The sequence below is a fragment of the Mustela putorius genome, unplaced genomic scaffold (genome assembly GCF_011764305.1).
Source record: "Mustela putorius furo isolate JIRA1106 unplaced genomic scaffold, ASM1176430v1.1 tig00000095_pilon_pilon_pilon, whole genome shotgun sequence".
Classification (NCBI taxonomy): domain Eukaryota; kingdom Metazoa; phylum Chordata; class Mammalia; order Carnivora; family Mustelidae; genus Mustela; species Mustela putorius.
In genome coordinates this window covers 32,790,153-32,804,501 of record NW_025421280.1, presented here as the reverse complement: position 1 = coordinate 32,804,501, position 14,349 = coordinate 32,790,153, and positions in this window count along the sequence as shown.

Below are 14,349 nucleotides of genomic sequence, written 5' to 3'. Positions count from 1 at the left end.
GACCACGGGGATCATCAGGGAACAGTCGTGACTCTGTTTTTGAGGTTAGCGTGTGTGCGGGTGCTGTGGTCTGTGGGGTCCCCAGTCCTTCCTTTTGTCCTGAGGGGCACCCGTTTTCTCCTGAGGGATCCACATTTGGGGGAAGCAGAGGGTCAAATCCAGGATCCTTTCCCCCAGCCTAGCTCTTCCTAAGGGTAGCAGTAAATCCCGAAATTTCTGTATCGCTCTCCGCGTCCCCAAACGCCGCCTTCTGATTCACAGCATCGTCCACTATTAGTCTCCGTGGTGCGTTTCAACCTGAGCCGGTGTTTTAATTGCTTATCAGTTTCCCATAGTCCATGGCCAGCTGTTTTTAAAAGGTATATTTTTTGTTTGTGGTTATTTTTTTTTAATATTGTAATTCTATTTTTCTTTTCAGTGTTCTAAGATTCATTGTTTATGCACCCCACCCAGCGCTCCAAGCAATACGTGCCCTCCTTAATACCCACCGCCAGGCTCACCCATCCCCCCCCCCCAAAACCCTCAGTTTGTTTCTCAGGGTCCACAGTCTCTCATGGTTCCTCTCCCCCTCCGATTTCCCCAACTCACTTCTCCTCTCCTTCTCCCAGTGTTCTTCGTGTTATTCCTTATGCTCCACAAGTAAGTGAAACCATATGATAAATGGCTCTCTTTGCTTGATTTATTTCACTCAGCATAATCTCTTCCAGTCCCCACCCTGTTGATACAAAAGTTGGGTATTCATCCTTTCTGATGGAGACATAATATTCCATTGTCTGTATGGACCACATCTTCTTTATCTATTTGTCTGTTGAAAGGCATTTTGGCTCTTTGCACAGTTTGGCGACCGTGGCCATTGCTGCTATAAACATTGGAATACAGATGGCCCTTCTTTTCACTACATCTGTATCTTTGGGGTAAATACCCAGTAGTGCAATTGCAGGGTCATAGAGTAGCTCCATTTTTAATTTCTTAAGGCAGACAGATGAAAAAATGTTTGTGGTTATTTTACATGAGAAGCAGCAAATTAACCACCAGGAGCTATGTTGTATGAAATCCCACGCCTCTCCCTCACCACCCTACACCTTCCAGGATGTTTCCTGGGCACAGACATCCTATGGGAAGTCCTTTGGGTAGAGATGTATCTTTGGAAACTTTTCTGGGTGATCTCTCCTGTCAGCACTGCTCCTCCCTAGGTTTGTCCCCTTCAAAGTTTGTTTTCACTTGGGTTTGATTCTCAATAAATTAAAAAAAAAATAAATCAATAAATCTTGAAACACAGTGTAAAATATTTCCAAAGAGGCAAGAAAGAACTAAATTTCAGAACTTAAAAAAAAAAAAAAATAATGGATTCCATATTATAACATTCCATTTGCTAAAAGATTCTTCTTTCCCTTTTTTTGTATTCCCCTGGGGGCATTTAGTAATATTTGGAGGTTCTTGAGTTTGGATGATTTTAAATGGAATATTGAGGCTTAGACTTGCAACACCTAGGAGTGTTCAGATTTGTTTTCCAAGCAATTTCTTGCCATGTCAATGACAGTTAATTGACATCTTTATTTACTGAAAGGAATAGAGATTTGTGAATTTTCTGGTTGAACTAGAAAAAGTGCCTTACAATTTTTTCTTTCACACTCAAAAAACTGGGTTTGAGTGATTTTACTGAATTCTCTGAACACTGGGCTTATTGCTTTTTAAATATCAGTGGTGGTCCAAAGCAACCTGGCTTTGAGGTCAGAGTCTCTAAGCTAATGGCACAGGGAAGTACCACTTGGTTCTTCCTGGGAAGCCTCCCCCTGCAGATGTCCTGCAGCTCACAGGAGCCCTGTCTGCTGGGAGAAGCTACACCCCCCTGGATAGGTGGGGATGCATGTTCAGTGGTAGGTGGGTGGTGAGCAGGCGATGGCTTCCTATGGTTGTGGCCGCCAGCTCACAGACACAGGTTGGAGTTCTGCCTCCATAGATAGTGTAGGTGCACTCAGGTCTAAACTGTATACATTTGTATGTGATTGTATACATCAGTTGCCTACATTGAGAAAGTCTGTGAAGATCAGGAGTTCTGTCTTTTGACCAAGGGTCTATGACTGTGGGAGTTATTTGGGTCAGAATCCTGCTGAGATGGTCCTCACTTGTGAGAATGGAAGCCAGAGGGAGGGAGCATTTCCATTATGCTTTTGGGGTGAGTTTATTGGTATGGCTGCTCAGGCATCCCTACCCTCTCTTACCAGGGACTGTGCCACCCGCTCCAGGGCTTCCGTCTCCACCAGAGGAGTCCAGAGCCAAAGCTTGGGAAGGTGTTTGAACTTCAGAATGTGGCTTTTCCTCTTCAGTTATAGGGAAGCAGGCTGCTTATCTCAGCTGATTCAAAATTTTGCATTTCTTTCCTTTGGGTTCCTTTATCATTTGAACATTGTGGCCCTAATATACCTTTAATTTCCTTTTGTTGTCTGATTGCTGAGGCTAGGACTTCTAGTACTATGTGGAATAGCAGTGGTGATAATGGATATCCCTGCCGTGTTCCTGACCTTATTGTGGCCCTAATATAACTGATTTTCCCTTAGCATTTTGGAATTTGTTTCCTGTGTGAGTATGTAAGAGTTTTCATTTCTTGGGGTTTGAAAATTTCTTGGGGTTTGAGAAGTATGGTGTGAGTTAGGCAAAAACATTCTGGAGCCCGGGCTCTTTGTACCTTTTAGGAGAGAGAACCTCAAGAGGTGAGATGGGTGAGTTTAAGTTCTCAGATGCATTTCCAATTTTTTTAAAAAAAATTTTTATTAACATAGAATTTATTTTTTGTTTCAGGAGTACAGGTCTGTGATTCATCAGTCTTACACAATTCACAGCACTCACCATAGCATATACCCTCCCCAATGTCCATCCCTCAGCCACACCTGACTTCTGCCCCCACCTTCACTCCAGCAGCCTTCAGTTTGTTTCTTAAGATTAAGAGTCTCTTATGGTTTGTCTCCCTCTCTGGTTTCGTCCTGTTTCACTTTTTCTTCTCTTCCCCCATGATCCTTTGCCTTGTTCCTCAAACTCCATGTTTCAGTGAGATCCTATGATAATGGTCTTTCTCTGGTTGACTTATTTTAGTTAACATAATACCTTCTAAGTCCATCCATGTTATTGCAAATGGCAAGATTTCATTTTCTGATGGCTGTATAATATTCACACACACACACACACACACACACACACACACATCACATCACATCTTCTTTATCCATTCATCAGTCGATGGACATCTAGGTTCTTTCCATAGTTTGGCTATCGTGGACATTGCTGCTATAAACATTGGGGTGCAGGTGCCCCTTTGAATCACCACATTTCTATCTTTAGGGTAAATACCCAGCAGTGCAATTGATGGGTTGTAGGGTAGCTCCATTTTCAACTTTTTGAGGAACCTCCACACTGTTTTCCAGAGTGGCTGCACCAGCCTGCATTTCCACCAACAGTGTAGGAGTGTTCCCTTTTCTCTGCAACCTCACCAATACCTGTTGTTTCCTGACTTGTTAATTTTAGCCATTCTGACTGGTTTGAGGTGGTATTTCATTGTGGTTTTGATTTGTATTTCCCTGACACTGAGTGATGCTGAGCACTTTTTCATGAGTTTGTTGGCCATTTGGATGTCTTCTTTGTAGAAATGTCTGTTCATGTCTTCTGCCCATTTCTTGATTGGATTATTTGTTCTTTGGGTGTTGAGTTTGATAAGTTCTTTATAGATTTTGGATACTAGCCCTTTATCTGATATGTCATTTGCAAATATCTTCCCCCATTTTGTCTGTTGTCTTTTGGTTTTGTTGACTATTTCCTTTGCTGTGCACAAACTTTTGATCTTGATGAGACCCAGTAGTTCATTTTTGCTCTTGCTTCCCTTGCCTTTGGTGATGTTTCTAGGAAGAAGCTGCTGCAGCTGAGGTCAAAGAGGTTACTGTCTGTGTCCTCCTCAAGGATTTTGTTGGATTCCTGTCTCACACTGAGGTCTTTCATCCATTTTGAGTCTATTTTTGTGTGGGGTTAAGGAAATGGTCCAGTTTCATTCTTCTCCATGTAGCTGCCCAATTTTCCCAATACAATTTGTTGAAGAGACTTTTTTTTTTTCCACTGGGCATTCTTTCCTGCTTTGTTGAAGAGTAGTTGACCATAGAGTTAAGGGTCAATTTCCAGGCTCTCTGTTCTGTTCCACTGAGCCATGTGTCTGCTTTTTGCCAGTACCATACTGTCTTCATGATTACAGTTTGGTAATAGTGCTTGAAGTCTGGAATTGTGATGCCACCAGCTCTGGTTTTCTTTTTTAACATTCGTCTGGCTATTCAGGGTCTCTTCTGGTTCCATAAAAATTTTAGGGTTATTTGTTCCATTTCTGTGAAAAAGTTGATGGTCTTTTGATAGGAATTGCATTAAATGTGTAGATTGCTCTAGATGGCATGGACATTTAAACAATTTTTATTGTTCCAATCCATGAGCATGGAACATTTTTCCATTGCTTTGTGTCTCCCTCAATTTCTTTCATGAGTATTCTATAGTTTTCTGAGTACAGATTCTTTTTCTCTTTGATTAGGTTTATTCCTAGGTATCTTATACTTTCAGGTGCAATTGTAAATGGGATCAATGCCTTAATTTCACTTTCTTCCATCTTATTGTTGGTATACAGAAATGCAACTGATTTCTATGCATTCATTTTGATATACTGACACTTTCCTGAATTCCTTTATGAGTTCTAGCAGTTTTGGGGTGGAGTCTTTTGGGTTTTCCACATAAAGTATCATGTCATCTGCGAAGAGTGATGGGTTTGACTTCTTTGCTGATATGGATGCTTTTTATTTCTTTTGTTGTCTGATTGCTGAGGCTAGGACTTCTAGTACTATGTTGAATAGCAGTGGTGATGGTGGACATCCCTGTGTGTCCCTGACACTAGGGAAAAAGCTCTCTTTTTCCCCATTGAGAATGATATTTGCTATGGGTTTTTCATAGATGGCTTTTATGATAGAGAGGTATGTACCCTCTATCCCTACACTGTGAAGAGTTTTGATCAAGACAGGATGCTGTACTTTGTCAAATGATTTTTCTGTATCTATTGAGAATATCCTATCGTTCTTGTTCTTTTTTTTTATTAATGTAATATCACATTGATTGATTTGCAGATGTTGAACCAAACTTGCAGCCCTGGAATAAATCCCACCTGGTCGTGGTCAATAATCCTTTTAATGTACTGTTGGATCCTATTGGCTAGTATTTTGTGAGAATTTTTGTATCCATGTTCTTCAGGGATATTGGTCTGTAATTCTTCTTTTTGATGGGGTCTTTATCTGCTTTGTGGATCAAGGTAATGCTGGCCTCATAAAATGAGTTTGGTAGCTTTCCTTCCATTTCTATGTTTTGGACAATTACAGAATATTAGGTATTAATTCTTCTTTAAGTGTTTGGTAGAGTTCCCCCAAGAAGCCATCTGACCCTGGGCTCTTGTTTTTTGGGAGATTTTTAAAATTACTGTTTCAATTTCCTTGCTGGTTATGGGTCTGTTCAGGTTTTCTATTTCTTCCTGGTTCAGTTTTGGTAGTTTATACATCTCTAGGAATGCATCCATTTCTTCAAGATTGTCTAGTTTGCTGGCATATAGTTGCTCATAATATGTTTTTATAATTGTTTGTATTTCTTTAGTATTGGTTCTGATCTCTCCTCTTTCACTCATAATTTTATTTATTTGGGTCCTTAATCTTTTCTTTTTGATAAATCTGGTATCACTTATCTCTTGAATTCTCCCCTTATGATCCAGTAATTGTTTATCTCTCTTTTTCTCAGCTTCTCAATTCTATATCATCTGGTCTTCCATATCACTAATTCTCTCTTCTGCCTCATTTACCCTAGCAGTAAGAGTCTCCATTTTTTATTGCACCTTGTTAATAGCCTTTTTGATTTTGACTTGGTTAGATTTTAGTTTTTTGGTTTTTTTTTTTAAGATTTCATTTTCTTTATTCAAGAGACAGAGACAGAAATAGCGACAGAGAGCATGAGTGCAGAGGAGAGTGAGAAGCAGGCTCCCTACTGAGCAGGAAGGGAGAAGTAGACTCCCCGCTGAGCAGGGAGCCTGATGTGGGACTCGATCCCAGGACCTTGGGGATCATGACCTGAGACACTTAACCAACTCAGCCACCCAGGTGCCCCTAGTTGAAATATTTTTTAAAAGATTTGTTGTTGTTTTATAATCTCTACATCCAACATGGGGCTTAAACTCATGGCCCCAAGACCAAGAGTCACATGCTCTTCTGACTGAGCCAGAGAGGTGCCCCAGCTGAAATATTTTAAAATTTCTCTCAGGACTCCTTTGATGTATGTGTTATGTAGAAGTCTTCCATATTTTGTGGTTTTCCAGCTATGATTCTGCTACTGATTTCTAGTTTAAAACCATTGTGGTCTGAGAGCATACTTTGTAGGGTTTCTAGTCTTTACTGTTTTTCAGGTGTGTTTTATGGCCTAGAATGTAGTCTCTCTGGACTTGTTCCATGTTCTCTTGAGATAAATGTCTTGAGATGAATGTTCATCCTGCAGTCGGATGAAGTCATCTATAAATATCTATAAATCTATAAATATCACAAATATAAATATCACATAAGACTTGTTGATTCATAGTACTGCTCCTTCAACAATTCATTTGCCAGTTTTCTACCTGCTGGGTCTGTCTGATAGGGGAATGTCAAAGTCTTCAACTGTAATTGTGGATTTGCCTATCTTCTCTTACAGTTCTGCACATTCTGCATCAGTTATTTTGACAATCTGTTGTTTGGCACATATATATTAAGGTTTGATATGTTTTCCTGAGAATTAGCACATTCACTAGTAGGTAATTCTGTTTTCGCCCAGATAATCTTCTTTGTTCTGAAGTTGGCTTTGTGTGAAACAGTTATTTAAAGTTCATAGCCTGGTCATTCAAAGTCTCTTCTGTACCTGAGTCTTCTTTTGATGATTGCTTTGCCCCTTAAGAATGTTTTATCTCAGGGTGCCTGGGTGGCTCAGTGAGTTAAAGCCTCTACCTTCAGCCCAGGTCATGGTCTCAGGGTCCTGAGATCAAGCCCTATGCCAGACTCTCTGCTCAGTGGGGAGTCTGCTTCCCCTCCTCTCTGCCTACTTGTGATATCTGTCAAATAAATAAATAAAAATGTTTTAAAAAAATAATGTTTTCTCTTCCCTTTCAGTATGTCTTCCAATTTGGGGCTGAAAGCCAGACATGGTATATCCGTTAATAGGATTTGAGGAAAGTAAGCCTTTAATTGGGAGGTTTTATGTATTCTTGAAAGCGTTTAATACTTATTTTGGCTGTAGGTATCATGGGCTTCAGTATCCTCCAGTGTCCTTGAATTTTTCTCCCCAGTGTGTCTGGGTATCCCACCAACTCAATCTTAGGTAGAGTCTGTGTCTTGCAGCTATTTTAATCCAGTTCTTACATTAGGAATCTGCCAATATGATGAGTAGGTTTTTTGGGAAGGGACATATCCTATTATGATTAGACCTGTGATGTCTTTGGCAAATCCCTTTTCTTTGGAGGATGGCTTAAATTACAGAGAACAGAATGCATTGTGTATGTATCAAAACATTTCCTCCTGTTTTCTGCATGAACCACGAGGCAATTTTTTCTGATCTTCAGGGTGAGAACCTGGTTTGGAAGAATTTATGAATTGTAGGGAGCACCCCAAGACCTGGGCTCCTCAACCCACTTAATTCTCAAAGTGGTCTGTCCTCAAGCAACTCATCTCTTACATTTTGTGCTCCTATAGGTTCCTCGCTCAACAGTGAGTGGAAACTTGCAGTTCATTACTCATAGGCACTTTAAGAAGGTAGGGCAAGTACAGCTGGGTTTGGGTGGCTGGATCAACAGGGGAAAAGCAGGTACACCCTTTAATGTGTCAAGGAGTTGAGGTTGTGATTTTCAAGCTTTGAGCCCCCTACCGTCAGCACAAATAGAGAAGGGCCATGTGTGAACCCTCTTAGTTTTGTTGTCCATTGTGGGCCAGGCAGGGTGAGTGGGTATCTAAAGCCAACAGTCAAACATCAAAAAAGAGTCGGTGTCTTTTTTTTAAAAAATATTTTATTTATTTATTTGCCAGAGAGCACAAGCAGGGGGAGTGTCAGAGAGAGGGAGGACGAGGCTCCCCTCTGAGCAGGGAGCCCAACACAGGGCTCCATCCCAGCACTTCAGGATCATGATGTTAGCTGAAGGCAGACACTTAACCGACTGAGCCACCCAGGGACCCCAGGAGTTAGTGTCTTTATTAATGTTCACTCTTTGGTGATTGTTGACTGAATAATGGCATATTGCATTTACACAAATTTGAATATGAATTTTATTTTAAAGATTTTTATTGACAGAGAACATGCCAAAGAGGAGAGAGAGCACAAGCAGGGAGGAGGATCAGAGGGAGAGGGAGAAGCAGCCTCTCCAGTGAGCAGGGAGTCCAATACGGGGCTCAATCCCAGGACCCCAAGATCATGACCTGAGCCGAAGACAGATGCTTAACCAATTGAGCCTCCTAGGTGCCCCGAATATGAATTTTTAAAGCCACATGAAAAGTCCAAGCAACATGTTATAATCAAGATGAGGAAAACTTGAAAAAGCATAAGAATCTAGTCATCCTAAGGTTTTGGGAGAGACCCGGGAATATCATGTCAGTAGGCTTTCAGAGCTCTATTCAATTATTTTAGTAATGTATTTGGTTCTTTTCATCCATTGTCTCATTTGTTGAGTTACTGATGACACTTTGCCAGTGCTGTCTACATGTGCAGCAAGTAATACCTTTAAGGGACTGGAACTCTCCTCGCCTGGCCAGTAAATAGTCCAAAGCCGAGTAGTCATCAGCTACCGTAGTTGCCAGTTTCCCTCCATGGAAAACGTCTAAAACATCAGCTGTCTGCTACATGTGCTTAGAGTGTTTGGGACATTTTTTGATTGGGACCAATTACATGAGTTTGTTGAATAACGTCATCTGTGCCCGGACAGTGCTGGCGACTCCCATGACAATGAATGTGTGAGTGTAGTTGGTAGGAAAATATCCCATTTGTGTTGAGATGGCCCTGAGGTGGTTTTGAAAGAGGGAGCGCAAAATGAAATACTGACACGCAGGGTACAGAGTACAGGCAATGTTAGGAGGAAGGTCCAGGGGTGGGCTTTGAGAGTGTGGGCTGTTGGGCACTATTAGAGTGAATAAGGGCCTGTGAAAATGACCATTTTGACATAAATGTCGGATGTAGAAAGGCCTCTTCTCATAACGTATCAGCAAACATGATGACAAGAACAAAGTAATGGGCCCTAAAGACTGAGGGTTGAGTCTAATGCCTTGAACAGCAGAAAGACCCATTTAGAAGATAGCAAGTTTTGTCTAAGTAAGCCACTCTCGTTTCTATGAGGATCTACAGTCTGGGCTTATAAGAGACAAGCCTCATTGAATGCCTTTTTCAGAAGCTGTGTGTGTGTGTCTTTTTTTTTGAGAAATGAGTAAATCACATCAATGTCTAGAATGTCTTAGTCCTTGCATTTTGGTTTCATCAGTGGCAAGTCTGATCGGCTCAATGAGTAGTTTCTAAGTATCTAGCATGGTTTGATCATAGCAAGTAGCCCTATAGAGGGGATAAAGAGTCATGTATAGTGTATTTTCTCTTTGCTATAACCTTCTACTTGGCCTGGGAATTCTTCCATTCTTTATATTCCCAGTGGTGTGATTTTTCACAACGGGTGTGTTGGTCAGTCACTAAGCCGTGTCAGAGAAGGCCTTTGCATTCTGCCTAGAGCTTTAGGGTAGCGGTCTCGGTGGTTTCACATTTCATGGACGCACAGGGCCAAGGTTAATATTATGTCTGAGATGTCAGTATGAGTCTCAGAAATTTGAGTTAATTTATTGCCCTGAGTACTGAAATAAGCCTATGGAGTACTCATTTAATATGTACCAAGTCAGGAGGGATCTGTACATAATTGCATAATCGTGATTCAGGATATTCCTAGAGTTCTTTATCCCAAAAGGAGTAACCCTGGATAAGGAGTTGTTTCTATTGGTACAACCAGACAGAAGCTATCATTGGCCCTGGCCAAAGGTTGTGTAAAAACGTGTGGGTGAGTCTGACTCTTGGCCAGAGCATCCTGTAGTGCTAGCGTGATTGCCTGGAGTTTGAGTAACTGAGCGGACACTTGGATGAGGTCTTTGATCATGATGGCCTATTTGATCTGGGAACAGAAAGCAGTTGACTTCATCAGGAAGGGTGGTGGCACAGGGTCCATCAGGTTCATCAACTCTTCTCGTCATTCACGTGGTCCCCCCATCGGACTCCCCAAATGGCCAGTGAATGAGTCTAGAAAAGGGGTGACCTCCTCCAGAATGATCACCTCATCTGGAGGACAGGGGCACACACTTTCTCCTGTAGGTACCAATACCTTTTCAGTGAGGGGCCTCTGTGGTAAAGCAGGTTGGGACTCAAGACCCAAGGCAAAATGGAAGGCTGGCTTCCCCCTGGAGCATCATCTCAGGTCCTATTTCCAGGAAGACTATGGATTGCCGACACTGGCTGCTCTAATGGTGTTTAGTACCAGGCTGAGAACAGTTACTTGTACCAGCACGCTGTGGCAATTTCCATGTTTGGAGATCCCGGGAGGTCTGAAAGGAGGCTGTGGAAGCCTCTATGGTATAGGAGTCTGGGGAGGGAGACACAGATGGAGTGACCATTCTTTGGTCAGACTCTAGAGCCATGTGCTTTCCCACTCAGAGTCATCCAATTGTAGGTATCTGGTGACAAGGCCAGCAGAGCAGGTTAACTTTGCAACAGCTCAGATTGTTGTGGCTCAAGGGCACGTGCCCTGTGCTGTGCCTTCTACCCTCGCACCTCACAGCCCCTGCTCTTGGTAGAGAAATCTTCCCAAGTGGGACAGGAGTGGATTTCCAAAGATGCTCCCCAGTAAGCAGGCAAAGTCCGCTTGAGATGGGAAAATAAGAGCTGTCAGGGGCCTCAGGACAGCAAGGTAAGGATAGGGTCCTGCCTCTGAGACGTCAGGAGGTCCTCAGATGGTGCCCGCGGAGAACCGTGGGGTGCGCCGCCATGTTCCAGAACCATAGTATTTCCACAGATGGCCTGAGGAATTTAGATTCTCGGAGCCCTCACACTTCAGTCGAGGTGCCGACGGGATGGCAAGCAAAGGCCTGATGGGGACCGAGTCCTCCCTCCTCAGTCTGTTAGTTCCTCCTAAGTAGTAGCCCCGGTGTGGGGGAAAGAAGAGCTGCACACATGACAGTCGGGGTTTGGCAAAATTCAAGATTCTCCCAGCATATGAAAGCATTTTTGTCGTCTTCTGTTACTCATTTTTAGTCTATACATGCACACTATTTAAAGTGTAGTGGGGGGGTTTTCACAAGTGTGTAGTAACACCACAAAGGATGAACCCCAGGACATTCCTGTACTAAACCCCTTCACCACTGGCTACACTCATCTGCGTTAGGCTCCCAAGTTTGCCTTTCCCAGAATGTAATACAAACAACACACTGCCCTCAGAGTCATTTGTGGAACTTGATGGCAAATTTGTCAAAGTGGAAATTTCTCGCAGTGCTTTTGAGTTTAAAATTGTGACGATGCCTAGTTAAGTAGGTAGCACCCATCAGACCTCCAAATGGGAGCGAGTCCACTACTGTGAGCTGTGATCCTGGACCCTGCTCTCCTGTGCGCAAGTTTTTCTTTTGTGAGATGAAGGAATGCTGGTGGAGGCGTCCAAAGAGAGACTAATAACCGTGAACTTACCGCGACAATGCTAAAAAAAAAATGTCAGTACTAAAAAAATGAACAAGATTGACTTTCCTTTGCTCATAAAATTCACGATGGTCACTTTTATATCCGTCTAGTTTGTCACACATGCTGGAAGTGTAAGCATTTGGAAATGACACATGTGGACAGAGGTGGGCCGTGGGGCTTTGTGGGTCAAACAGAAAGCTTCCAATTACTCCTCTTACAGAAAGATATTTCCTTTTACATAAAATTACTCAAAATTATACTTTGTGTCTGCAGCTTTCCTTAGTTATTCCTTGAATAACTAACTGCCTTCTAAAGTTAGCTATTTCTGATGTTTCCACTGGGAAATCGCAGTGGGCTTGTGTAAATAGCTCTCTCTGCACAGAATAAACGGAAGAACTAGAACAGGCAGATTATCATAACCCTTTTTCAAACTGGGAGACACCCCAGGGCTTAATGGGGGTTTATATTATGCAGTTAGTACACAAGCAAAATTTAGGTGCCAAATACTGTAAAACTTAAATACAGGTAAATTGAAACGCTCTCAAAAATGACAGTAAACACGAAAAAATACCATAGATATCTGTGGCCCAAATTAGTGGTAAGTTTCAAGCCCCAGATACCCAGGCCAAACCCAAGATCACAAATTACATACAGAAAACTGCAAAAAGGAAGATGAGCCAGGACTGTATCTTTATGGGGAATCGTTACTGTTAATCACAGCAATGCCGGACTTTCTCCATTTCTACTGCCCTCTGTGTACTTCCACACCAAGGCTGTTCCTGAGTGTTGACGACGTACTGCATGGTGGGAATTCCAGGGGTCACTCACTACTGAGTGACATCCCTGCTCACTCAGGCTCCTATCCTCATAGAAAAGTAATACACACTCCTAGCTTCCCTGTTATTTAATGTCGTTTCTTTCTATCAAAGCCCGTACTTCTCTTATTATCCCAAATGTTACTATTTGTTAACCATCTCTCTTTTCCCACAAAAATATGAGCACCAAGACTGCAATAACTCGTGTTTAATGCCTCTATATTGAAATCCTACGCTGATTTTACTATTTTTGCTTGGGTATGTTTTGAGTACACAGTGTCTGACAGAGGAGGGATGTTCAAAAATTAGCATCAAGAGTAGTCGCGGAGCAAGAAAGGCGTGATCAGAACAGTAGTGTTCTCTTTTTTTCGCCCATTAGGTTTTGTTCTCTCACAATTTACCTAAACTTACAGGCTCAGTGACATTAAAAAGGAGATATTAAACATAGTTTACAGAGGAGAGAATTTACATATTTTCACTGAGGTTCTCTGTGGTAAATAGTGTCCGTCAGTTCACTGTAGGAAATATATTGGTGTTTAGATAACAAGTGGGAAGGGCAACAGTTGTAGGAGACTGGCACTGGCCTTGCCAAATCGTACTGTGTTGAAGAGAAAAATACCAAATACTTCCACCAAAGCAGTTTGGTGATCGTGATGGATCAAGAAAAAAAGAAGGGTATTTTTTAACTATGTTTTTCAAAATGGGAAAAAGACAGGTCTAAGTCACAAAAATGACCAAAATTCTCCTCTTCTTAGAAATATGTCTGAGTGGAGCTTCTTATAGGCTTAGCCCCACTATACTGGTAATCATAATTATTTTCTGGAAGGTAAAAACAATGGTGGAATTAAGTTTACCTCCACAAAGCATCGAGTACATCCAGAAACTTCTTGTCTTTACTAAATAGTAATCAAATCACCTAGCAAAAACCCAAATTATGTAAGTCCTTTTAACACTCTCTTACTGATAAGTCAGTCATTTAGGGTTTGCAGTCCTTTTTTTTTTTTTTTTAAAGATTTTTCATTTATTTATTTGACAGAGAGAGATCACAAGTAGGCAGAGAGGCAGGCAGAGAGAGAGAGTGGAGGAAACAGGCTCCCTGCTGAGCAGAGAGCCCGATGCGGGACTCGATCCCAGGACCCTGAGATCATGACCTGAGCCGAAGGCAGCGGCTCAACCCACTGAGCCACCCAGGCGCCCCAGCAGTCCTTTTTAAAGTAGGGCTCCAGGCCCACCTTGGAGCCCAACATGGGGCTCAAACTCACAACCCCGAGACCACGACCTGAGAGTCATATGCTTAACCAACTGAGCCACTGAGGCGCCCGTTATTCCTGAAGTTGATCACACTGCTGCTGACTGCTGATGGAAACACAGTGGGTTTTGTCTAGCAAGAGGACACTGACCAAATGAGAAGTTATTTTCATGACAGAGACTATACCTGTAAAAGAATGAAAAGTACCTCAGCACGTATACACAAGCTAATATTGAGAATGCGTGCTAAACTTGACAAAATTACAAAGCTGATCTGAAAATTCATAATTACAATGGGATATTTTAATATATACTCCCAGGAAATGAGAGACTCGGTATTTGGTAGCATACAAATTGTATTAAAACAGTTAATAAAATATTTTAAGATTTTGAGAGTGAGAACGACAAGCGCAAAAGCACAAGTCAGGGAGAGGGGCAGAGGGAGCGAAAGCAACAGAATCCCCACTGAGCACGGAGCTTAACAGGGGGCTTGATCTCAGGACCCTGAGATCTTTTTTTTTTTTTTAAA